The sequence below is a fragment of the Cardiocondyla obscurior genome, linkage group LG08 (genome assembly GCF_019399895.1).
Source record: "Cardiocondyla obscurior isolate alpha-2009 linkage group LG08, Cobs3.1, whole genome shotgun sequence".
Lineage (NCBI taxonomy): Eukaryota > Metazoa > Arthropoda > Insecta > Hymenoptera > Formicidae > Cardiocondyla > Cardiocondyla obscurior.
In genome coordinates, this window is record NC_091871.1 from 6729528 (window position 1) to 6741978 (window position 12451).

Consider the following 12451-nt stretch of genomic DNA (forward strand, 5'->3'; position numbering starts at 1 on the left):
TAACGCGCAATTAGTTGATTTGTTCACCATTCGAGACGCAAAAGTTACGGCCGATTGACTGGAGCAGCCGTGCTCGCGGCGTCCGCCAACTTTCGCGCGGGAAATAAATAAAAAAGAAAAAAAACCCCGTGGAGAGCGGAACTCCGCAGCCCGGCAACTTGTCCATTTTCCAACGCCGCCGAGATTCAATCAAACTTGCAAAGCTCTCGAGCTCCTGGCCGAACTCCCGTTCCCGGATTACTCGCGAGTAAACAGCGATTGCACGGCCTCCAGCGTGCGACGTTGGGTGTTGATAAGAAGGCGCCAAGGACGAAGACGCGGAGATCCTCGTCTGCGCTGCCGGTTCTCGCCCGCGCGGTTTCCTTCCCGGCGGAGAGTTTGCGGAGGGAAAGTTAGCGCGGACGGCGGGACAGGGATGTGGACCAAGGGTGGAGTACTGTGGAAAATCAATGTGGTCATAGAAGAAACGCGCGGGTGGGAGAGAAAGATAGATAGGAGCCGGGGACAAGGATCCTTTATGTCGGGTCACGTCTTTAATATACCTCGCGTGGGCGACGGTGCGGCTGCGGCGGCGAGTTTAATCAATCTTCGCGCCGTGTTGCGCGGGCGCTGCATCCGTGAGAAACGTGCGGCACTAAGGCCTCGATTAAGACCGATTGCAATGACGAAATTTACGGCGGAGGCACCGAAACGTATATGCCTGCCGGATTGTCGCGCGAAAGATTTCTGTTTGCTCTTGGCAAACTATTCTGAGAAAACGGAGAACAAATTCGGTTTTTATGGTCCAACTGGTAGTATGCGTCTCTCTAGGCAGCATCTCATGTTCGTGACAAACAGTTTCTCTTTTTTTTTTCTTTTCTTTTATTTCTTCCTCGGCCGGTTTCTTTCCCGCTGCGTTTCGGTATTCATTATTTTGTAGCAAAAGACTTTTTATACATTAAAGTTTACACGCTTATACTAAATAGATTAATGAGTTTCTTTTTTGTGAAATTTCTATCCGTGAAATTTTGTTATTCGGTTCGTGCGCGCCGACTCCTTGATCTCTGCGAGTAAAAGCAGCTCGCAGAGACGGAAAAATAAATATTCTTTAATTTCGTCAAAGATTTTTCCTTCTTTTTTTTTTCATTCAAACTTAATCTGTATAATGCTGATCTTGAAAATAATTTTAATTAAATTTCCGTTATTAAGCTAATCTTGAATTATTAATTTTAATCTCGTTTAATCTTTTAGAGATATATAGTGTTCGTTAATAATTACCCAGGCCATACTTACGAAGTAATTATGTCTTTGCTGTTCTAAATTTATGAAAGCGTAACGAGAGGTGACTTACGTTCAGACCGTCTACCTAATAAATTGCCGAGGGATAATTTTTTTGTCAATCAATAAGCGATGCGTCGATCGGAAGAGTAAGAATCATTTCGCGGGAGAGCAAGGCGCGCGCGAAAGAGCGAGAGTGACAGAGGAAGAGGGGAAAATCAGGCTGAGAAGGCCAGGGGCGAGAGAAGCGAAATGAGAGTCAGAACAGACGGAGGTGGTGAGGGTGTACACAGGGGAGGTGCGAGAGAAGGAGTGACGGAGAGAAAAACACAGAGGCCGCGCTTCCCCCGAGGGTCCTGGGATCGATCCCTGTGCAATTTCCCGCACATGTCCGCATTGATCTGCCCTCACTTGCCCCCGGTACCCACCCCTCGGCACTCAGCCACCACCACCGCCGCCGCCACCGCCGCCGCCGCCGCCACTGCCGTCGCTGTCAACCACCCTAAGCTTCTTCGGTGGTACCTCCGATCACCAAAACGCCCACCCCTAACCCTCGGTCTTCTCCCTTCGCTACTCCCTTCGCGGACCAAAGTCATTTCAACTACGTCAATTCATCCTCTACTTTTTTTTTCTTAACTTGTCCGAACCGCACGCACCCGCGGCCTAACGCACGCACGTCACGCGCGCCGAGGATATCATTCCCTTTGAGAATCCCCGATATCGTTCTTTTTATGAGTTCGACAGGGATGCAGACGGCCGTTACGCATTTGCGAACGTAGCCCTCGAAATGATTAATGCGCGCATTATAAATAAAGTTCTTTTAACGCCGGTGTTTTTATCTTTTCCCTCCCGAGTACTTTCTTACGCTTGAAATAATAGCAAGAATCTCCTGAATTGCTTGGAAGATTTTCTGACTTTGTTTTACGTTTTATATAGAGCCTTTTTGCAAATAAATTTATTTATTTGTTAATTTCTTTATCTTTTTATTCTTTTTTTTTTTTTTGGTGTGCTCTGTTTTTATTTTGCGCTCTGATGTCCCACGCGATCTTGATCGGCAAGCTCCCGAAGCAAAATTCACTCGGAATACATAATCCACCCTTTATTCCCTTCTAACGTGCCTGGAACGCGCGCACCCACGTTTTAACACACGCGCGTCACGCACAGCAATATCCAGCCCCTTCAGTGTCTTCCAATACTCCTTAGCCCTTACTCCTTTCTCCTATCTTTTTTTATTCGTACAATTTCGGATCACATACTCGTTCCGATCTTCTGCCGTCTTAGACATCTTTTTTTTTTCTTTCACATCGACAAATATTCTTTTACAAATGCGTGCTGCTAGATTAAAAATTATTTTACATTGGATAAATTGCAAAAACATTTCGTTGCACTTACGTTCGCGTTAATTTTTGAAAAGAACTTATTAAAACATTTGTTATATTTAAAAAGAAATATAAAAAGAATATGCTTTATATAATGTAAAAGAATATTCGTAGATTTAATACATAAAATTATGTAATTATTGGAAATTTATTATTTTTATTCAAACGTTAAAGTTTAATTCAAGAAAACATCTGTCGCTAAAGATTTGAGTTTTTATTTTTATCATTTTTATCCTGATTTTTTTTTTTTCGATCGCGTATTTTCGTTTTATGTCTCTATAGGTCTGTTTTTTTCGTTATTGCCACCATTGCCGAGCAATCTCAATTTCATTCAAGCGGCTTCAGCCATCCGGTTGCTCCGTTCTAACTCCCCTTTCTACAAATTCCACGCGCTAGAACGAAAGTCGTTTTGACTATACGGAACCGTCTCCCTTCCTTCTTCCTAAACGCATTTTTCCACACACATGCGTCTCACGCACAATGCGCCCCTACTCCGATAGTTGGAAAAAAACTTTCGACGGAAGACACGGGTTTTCAATTCTGGAAAAGTGACTTGTCGCATTGTCTCATCCCACGAGCTGCTTAGGAACAACTTCAAAGATTGTCGGCAAATTATTTTGTCATGTAACTTCAGAAACTTTACAACAAGTGACACGCTATGGAACTCTATCAAATTGAACATCGACGAAAAATGCATTTTATTAAAAGCCACGAAAGATTAAAAAAAAATGTATATATATAAATTTAAATATTTTACTTTGCCCAAAGAAACCTATGTACGCCATTAGGCTAATTAAATTTGAGTGCAAAAAAGAAAAAAAGAAAAAAATCGGATGCGGGTGCCAAAGTCGGAGATTTAAAGTGCCTCGATCAATTATTACGAGAGCGATACAGTTCGTGTTATACGAGACGTAAAATTTTTTTTCTTTCTTCTATTCCTTCACACGCAAGCAAATGAACAAAGACGCGAAAGTTCAGTAAAAGTAATCCATCGCAATGCGCGGTAAATATATATATATATATATATATTTTTTTTTTTATATTCCCAGAGGAGTGGAAAACTTAAATCGTGTTGAGGGGAGGAAAGCTCATAGGCAACTAGCATGCCGACTATCTAAATTAAACTTCTACCCCTTCGGATTCTTTTTCCCAACGACTGCCATACATCAACCTGTCATAAACCTGAACCCTAAACCGCGCTGAAAGCTGATGTAACCAATCGTTAACAAAGCTACCGCCGGAAACCGGGTGTGATCAAGGTTCTACGAAAAGCAGCGAAATGTCAGTGAGATAAAAGAGAGGGAAGCGAACGGAGTTCATTTGAAATTTACAGCCCGCGGGGCATGTGCGCAAGGAAAATCGAGATTTAAATTCCATTCTTGATTAGTTTCTGACCGAAAGCGTCGAAAAACTGCCCCGACGGTTGTTTCGCGCTCGAGCGGCGCGCCGTCGAATTGGATTTTCGGCCGCGGCGCGTCGAGAGTCGTTTCTCATTTCGGTAATACTTCCTAGAATAGAAATTGCACCGGCGCGTATCGATTCCCGTCTATATCTCCGCGTCTTTACCCTCGACGAGGAGATCGACGTTTTCGAGTTGTTCGCCCCTGCGGTAACGCGAGGCAGACGCGGAAGGACTTTCCCGGAAACCCGAAGACATCGATCTTCGGGCTCCCTTCGGCCAATCAGCGTGCTGACTGCTCCTCGAGAAGCAGGTCCTCGTTAATGCAGCGCAATTCGTCGGAGCGACGCCGCTAATGGACTGGCGCAATCATCTCGGCGAGCTACCGAAATCTCCCTTCCTGCCGACAGCATCGGTATCTTTTTTCTCCCCCCCCTCGCTTTGCGTTTCCTTTATCTTGTCCGAAGTTTTACGCGAAAATCTTGACGCGCGTCCGATCGTCCCCGTCGTATATTATTTTTTCCCTCTCTGCGCAAAGGGTTTTATTGCCAGACTCGCCTTCGACCATTTTTTTAAGATGTTTTCTTAGGTACTCGTGACGCCGCGGAATATTTGTAATTAGAAAGCGAGAGAGTTACAGCTAGGTAGAGTATATGTATATAAAATATAATTATATTTTAAGTATAATTATCCGTTCGAAGCTTTCTTGTGATAAAAATAATAGTCCTCAGGCTTGCTTTCTCGTTAAGTTTTTTCAACTCAATGCCACTAAACCCCAGGAAATTTCGAAAAGAAAAAGGAGACGTTTATATCTTCTCTATTGATAGAATTAAAATATTATCTCTTATTTCACATTCACTTTGAAATCAAGTTAAGCAAAGGGAAAGAAATAAATTTTTATTTCTCCAGCTGCCTCGCGGAACTTCTTACATTTTCTCCCGAGATAATTTCGTTTCGGGAAGAATTTCTCGGAAGAAATCGCGTCCCTTCGTTTATCTTCTCTAAATCTTTTAGCATCTTTTCCTATTTTCGCGGCCCTTCATCATTCCGGCCTATCACTCGTGGTCTCTTAGTTCCTTCCTTTCGCTTCGCTCGATTCCGTATTTTGTCTTTCTGCTCATCGTTCTTTTCCGCACCCCGTTTTTCTATCACTCTCTTCCGACTGATCGGCTCAGAGGTTGAACTGTAATGGGAGGAACACGTATACCTCTTACCCCGATCGATTAAACCCGAAGTCTTAAAATTCCCCGGCTGATCATCTCTTTCAAATACATTTCGCGCTCGAAAAATGTAATAAAACAAAAAGGAAAAAAAAATAAGTTTGCAGTCCAACGAGATGTGATTCCTAATTAAAACTTGGTAAATAACCAAATGAGCTATTGAGAAATATTTGTTGAAATAAAATGTGGATGAACTTTACCGCCTCGTAAAATAGTAAAATTTGTAGACCAAGATTTAAATCTGGATTAAATTATCGGACGTCAAAAACGCAATTACATTCGGAATATTTTTTCGAAGCAATTAAACAATAGTTTCGACCTAGATCGCGTGCTTTTGCTCGCGTATTTCCGCGGAATATAATTCGAGCTTCGCGCGAACGTTCTATCGAGTGATAAAAGATGAAAATAGGAAGAGAAAAGACCCGAGCTTAATGCTGTAGAAGCGATATGACCTTAATTCCGCCCGAATTCTGGTATAGCCCGATTGATATATAAATCATCGTGGAATACGGTTTCCCGCGGTCCGCGTTATATACATATATATGTGGCACTGTAACTCTAATAAATTGGTTTGTCATCCGCCATAAATCAGGAAGTAGTTACATACTGGGATTCTCTTTTACATGACGTTCATAGGTTCAGTCGACAAAAGTTAATTTCGAGAACAGAACGCGGTAGTTATACAAATATTACTAACAAAATGTCGAATATTATTCCTTCCGATGAGCTGAAAATTATCCTCCATTTATTAATTTTCTTGTAATCAATGCATTTTTAACCCGAGAGAGATTTATTCGTTTAGTAAATGTTAAGACAACAGTCGGTTTTTTTATTTTTTAAATATTTTTTTCTTTAAATATTTAATCACGTCAAGTTTGCAATCGCGCGTTTGTGTGATTGCTCGCGCTTAAAAATATGCCCGAAGTTTAACGTTTTCTAAAAATGCGATGCGACTTGCGTCTTTGTTTCAATTTGTTGATCAGAAAGTATTTCGAAACGCGAGATGTACGGTGATTCTTTTGCATGACCCGAGTATACATCATTCGAATCTACACATCCTTCCCTCTTATGTAATGAGACGTGCACGAAAATGGGAGAGGCCTTATGCTTAGAGATTCGTAGGAAAGATAGTCGTAACGAGGCGTAGAGAGTGGATCAATACGAAGGTTCTTACGTAGTTCGCTTACTCTCGCTCGGTCTCCCTTCTTCTCGCTCCACCCTTCTACTCTTCCTTATCTCTTTCTTCCGTCCAGGTCCTCCATTTCTCTCGACTTCATCCTGACGCTCTTCTCCCCTGGTTTCTCTCTGTCTCTTTCTCTCTCTCTTTCTCTCTCGGTCTTGTCTGTCTCTTTCACCTTTTCTCTTCTTTTTATCTGTTTTTCTCTCTCTCTCTCTCTGTCTCTCTCTCTCTCTCTCTCTCTCTCTTCGAGAGCTTGATGTGCACGAAGACGAAGGCAAATGACGATGCTTGCCGATAGATTGAGTACGGTTATCTTTCGTTTACCCCCTGAATTTCGCGTCTCATTTGCGAAACGCGCAAGAAGCGCGGCGCCGACGGCCATTTCGAGATGCGAAAATAACGTTGCCGCGTTCGTGAGATCGCGTTACGGTGCCCGATGCCCGTACGATCGTCACGATTGAGGGTCTCCGCGTGTGTGCGGAGAAATTAAGATACGAGTTACGGAGACGCCTTATGCTTATGCGACTCGCTTAGCCTAGGTCCGCCGTGGTACGTAGAATTTTGGATAAGAGACAACATCAAGTACGACAACAACAGTAACAACACACCAAACATCCTACAACCGGGCATGCCCTGAGAGTACGAGAGTAGCACGCGTGCGAGTATGTGTACGCTAGAGTGGATTGAGGAGCAGAGAGAGAGAAAGGAGAAGCAAATGAGTGTGTGCATGATCGTTGTTGTGGAGAGAAAAAGAGAGAGAGAGAGAGAGAGAGAGAGAGAGAGAGAGAGAGAGAGAGAGAGAGAGAGAGAGAGAGAGAGAAACTGGGCGCGAAAGCGCGCTCGAAGGTGCGGAGCGAATGAAGGAGCGAGAAAGATGGAGCATGAGGGTGAATGTGGAAGACTGAGAAAAAGGGCTCACATGTGTGTGCTTGGAAATACATTGCCGGAAAGAATGAAAGGTTTACGTGTGTGTGTCCGTATGTTTGTGCCTGTACGCTGCATGTATGAATCTGTGTGGATAATGGAGAGAAAGGAAGTATGACCGAGACGTTGAAAGAAAGAAAGAGAGAGAGCGAGGAGCACGAGGAAGAGTGGTGCAAATGTGTGTGCATAAAGAATGGTAGAGGAGGAGAGAAAATGAGTATAAGAGAGAACGAGAGGAGAGAAAGAAAGAGAGAGAGAGAGAGCGAGAGACAGATGCAGAAAGAGAATGGAAAAGAGATAGAGAGACAGAGAATAGAGAGAAAGAGAGAAAACGAGGGAGGGACGGTAGAGTTGGCGAGAAAGGGCGAGGAAGAAAATAGTATCAACTGACGGGCATGTCCTGGTTGTAGGATCGGCGATCCCGAAGAGGGAGGAGGCCGCGATGGCGGCCGCCGCCACCGATACCACACAGGCGGTGGAGAATTTCGCGAGGATCTACACGGTACTACGCCATGACGACAGGCCTCTATGCCGCTACTGCGGCCGTAGCTATTCGTCGCCGAGCAACCTGCGGCAGCACGTGAGAAACGTCCATTCGAACTGGCCGCCACCGGACACGTGGCCGCAATGCAACGTATGCGGGAAACGATGCAAGACCAAACACTACCTGATCAATCATCAGCTACAGGCGCACGGCATTCATCAGAGGCCTAGCAACAATTCCATTAGCCAGCAGCAGCAGCATCAATCGCCGTCTTCGTCCTCGTTGCCATGAGTACGCTCAACGTCACTGTCCGACACCCGTACAGAAATACGGACAAACGCGATCGGATCCCCGCCGTTCGTTGAAAAGCTTTAGTCATTATCGCGTGATCGAACACGAACGAGAGAGAGAGAGAGAAAGAGAAAGGGGGGAGGGAGGGTTTGCTGTTCGCGTGAATAGGATTCTTGAAAATCGAGAATTCGTCACTGCCGCAGCTGCATCGTTGCGCTAGAAGCCCATTTGAAAACCTGTCGAATACCGCGGGGCTGTGCTTGTGATAAAACGTTGTAGCCACTAATCACGATAAAGTAATAAGAACTATCCGATACGATTTTCCGGGCATTAGTGAAGAACGGCGATAACGTATTTCTGCAATTAATGTAGCTTTTACTTTTAATTGCAATAGAATTTGAGTTTGATTTTTTTTTACTACACATTGTTCCTCGTTTGTTATCTAAATCGTTCAATTCAATATTAAAAAAAAAGACGAATAGACATTTAATTTGATTCACATCTTATTCCTATTACGCGTAACGTCTGATTTTCCTATTTATTTTACAAAATACAATTGATTGTCTCACGATAGAAATTTAATTTTCCCGACGTGATATTTACCGCCACGTCAAAATTCGGTAATATTATAAACCTATTATTTTTTTTATAATTGACTGAAACAAAATATTAATAAATTAGAAATAGTACGAACGCAGATTAAAGCATTTGCGCTGAAATTATTTCCGACCGCGACAAATGAATTAATGCAGTTATCTAATTTTCCAACTATCTCGAATAGTTCTCGCGAAGCGGCACGTGAAATGCAAATATGACGGAAAAATAACAACGTGAATATCAATATTGAAATTTATATTTCGAAATCATTAACGTTGCGCCTAAAATCACGCGTGAAATTTAATGTATACGAAACCGAAGTGTACTGACTGCGAGTGTATACGAGCACTGACCGAAAATATTTTATTTAACTATATACGAACGTATAGTTTGCATTAGCGACAATATATATATAAATATATATATATTTTTTTTTATAATTTAGCATACTCGAATTAGTTGCGAATTTAGGACTCGAACACCTCCGCTACCTTTTGCCGAAAATCCAGCTATTTGTAGTGAAAGATTATCAATTTATATCGTTATTCCTACTTCCCCCACCATTTTAAGAATATGATTAAACGACAATGTTAATTGTCCATATTTTCTTGCACGATGCCAGACTCCTTCCAACCACATTAAAGTAAAGGGCAGTTTTTTATCCAGTAAAAAAAAAAAAAAGATCTTAACAATATCGCATTTTTGATTTTGTAGAATTTGATTTTGATCGAGCTCATTAGAATCTAAATATCTTAGTTATATGTTAACATCTATCATTATCTCCAATATTATGTGACATCTATTTGTTATGAATGTTTGCTACTATGTCGAAATTAATGACAAGTATTTTAAGTATTTTTATAATATGATGCAGTTTTTATGCTTTCGAAAACTTTTTACATATGTGAAATTATTTTGAATGCATAGTGATAATTAATATACCGCAAACAAACCACACTTAAAATATTTAATATATTATAAATATTTAAAAAGCCACGTGCAAGATAGAAAGCAGCTTTAAATTTGTACCAACATTTTTTTCTTTTTAACAATAACGAAACAGTCGTAATGAATTAATTATTCTATTATATTTAAAAGTAATATATATAAATATTTTTGAAAATATGATAAATTTATCACTACGTATTCAAATAATAAATATTTCACGCTGATGGCTACACACCCATAGCAATGACGATTAGCAGCCGGTTCATTTCAAATAGTAAGAGTCTCGGTACGTTAGTAATCGCCGCGGGGAATACTCCTAGATGTTGTACGTCGTTGGGTCCAGGTTGGGCGCGTAGTATTATCGCGTTTTAGCTCGGGGTTGGGATTATGGCGGTGGTGGCTGGTGGTAACGTTGGTGTGGTGGTGGTTGCAGATCACGGGCTTGATGAGGCAGAGGGCGCGGCTTACCACCACCACCACAGCCATCACCAGCAACATCATCGGCATCGCCATCATCATCCACTATCCGTCCCTCCCCCTCACCACCGTCATCAGGCGCAACTGGAAGACGACGCATCAGTTAATCAATCTTCCACCACGGCCACCACGACGATCACGACGACCGGCAAATACCAGCGCGGCCAGCCGGACTTCAGGCAGCACAGATTATTGCGGGAGCATCATCGGCAGCACGGTTACAGGTGTCCCCTCTGTGTCAGGACGTTGCAAGATATTAGCGCCATGAGGGCGCACTTGGACCATCATTATCCCAGAGATTCGCCTACTTGCCCGGTTGCCTCCTGCGCCAAGACCTTCTCCCATCCCAACAGTGTCAGAAACCATATGCGACTGAAGCATCCCGTGCAGTGGGATCAGATTAAGACCCTGAGGTGGACCTATCTCTGATGAATAGGCGAGGATCAGTGTAATTCTGATCGTGTACTATGACTTTAATCTTTTTCACGGAAAATACTTTGCCAAAGAGTTTTTTTTTTCTTGCGTTTTGTTATTCGGCGTGCCCCTGTAATTCTCTGTGCGGCAACTGTACGGCGATAATGAGCGACGTATTTAATAGACTAACGGGATATTTTTAATTTGAAAACTGCGAATGTTGCTTCCCAGCGAAAGAGCTAATCGAATTTTTATTTCTTCGATATTATTTTGGGAAAATTGCTGCCGAGTTAATATTGCGATCAGTCGTACGCAAATTATATATTTATTAAACGTTTTAATAAATATTCGATTTAATTATTGATATAATTGCATTGATAATTATATTAATTATTATGTATGAGAAAAATTTGCGTATTTAAATGAATACCTGTATCTAGATCGCAATCGACAATCATTCCCTTTATATTACACAAAATTTAGATTTACTTATTTCAATTTCATTATAAAGCTAAATGCAAAATTAACGTTAAATGTTATCACCGCCTATTATCGCCGTCCCGGGCCATTTTGTAATTACGAATGTTGGAAGAGAGTCTGGTCGACGGGGAGTTGGATTATATCCGCAGACATTTCGAATATCGAAAGACGTGAAAACGAAATTGACAGGCGCGAATTATTATTAAATTAGCGGGTGGAAAGATCTAACGTGCGTCCTGGCACGATTGGAGAAACGGCAACGTTAAACATTTATTTCGAAGCTATCACACACGCACCTACCCTGATGTTCATTCTCGACGAAAAGCGCACACACTGTACATATGCGGGAGATTATATCGACAAAGGAGAGAATCTATAAATATATATGACGAAAAGCTACTACATATGGAGCATATATATGTACACATAAAGATATACGCATAGCGTTGATTTTGTATAATATGTACGAAAACAGTATTTCCCGTAGAGCCTGAAGCATAGATCGCGTTGTAGCGAACGAAGCGAATGCACTTACACACATCCGACGTACGCCGGATCATCGACATAATGATTTAGATTACGTGTCTAAGAGAGAAAACAATGTTCCTCTAAGCTGAGTAAGCCAGCCTTATGTTAAATAACGTAGTCTTAAGGGTGTAGAAATTGAAGAGAAAGAAAGGGAGAGAGGCAGAGAGAAATGACGAGCGTACACGAAGCGACGAAGCCGATCGGCTCTAAAGGTTCGTTTGATCGGATGCGAGGGGACGTGAAATCGCGACGCGAGATAAGGGAGATCTGGCACGGAAGAACACGCGGATCTGCATGAGCGATTGGAACGCGAGAGAATGCGTCGACCAGAGGGTATGGTCGCTTGACAACGCCTAGCCTTATTTTTCTACGTCTTACGTTTCATCAGTATTCCTTAGGTCAAGAGTGCCCCAAAAAGACGTTACGTTCGAGACCGCCGTTATATATATAATATATTAGAAGTACACCGCGAACGAACACGAAGAAGTATATTTATATATATATATATATAAATATATATATATATTTCTGCGATTGTGCGAGTTGTTGGTTGCGAATTGCGAAGAAAAATGACAAAGGCGAAAGTTATGAAAGTTGCGACGATATTCCTTTCGATGTGGCTCGGTGAAAAATTCACGGGAAAAATTCAAAACACGTTCGACACGTTTAGACAGCCGGATGCTGCCAAGTGCAGTAGCTTTTTAATTAAATATTATTTATTATCGATTTCTTCTCTTCCTGGCCGACAGCTCGTATCATGAATAATGTATAGAGTACCGTATATACTATTTTAGCACAGATACTAGCTTCTATATATAAATAAATATATATATGAATATATATATATATATATATATATATATATATATATAT

General features: G+C 41.8%; 1 protein-coding gene across 1 annotated transcript in view; it reads left to right on the forward strand.

Annotated features, from left to right (window-relative positions):
• The window catches only part of LOC139105053 (protein abrupt), an 85826-nt gene that overhangs the window by 56243 nt on the left and 17132 nt on the right, over positions 1-12451 (forward strand). The gene's annotated exons all lie outside the window — the stretch shown is intronic.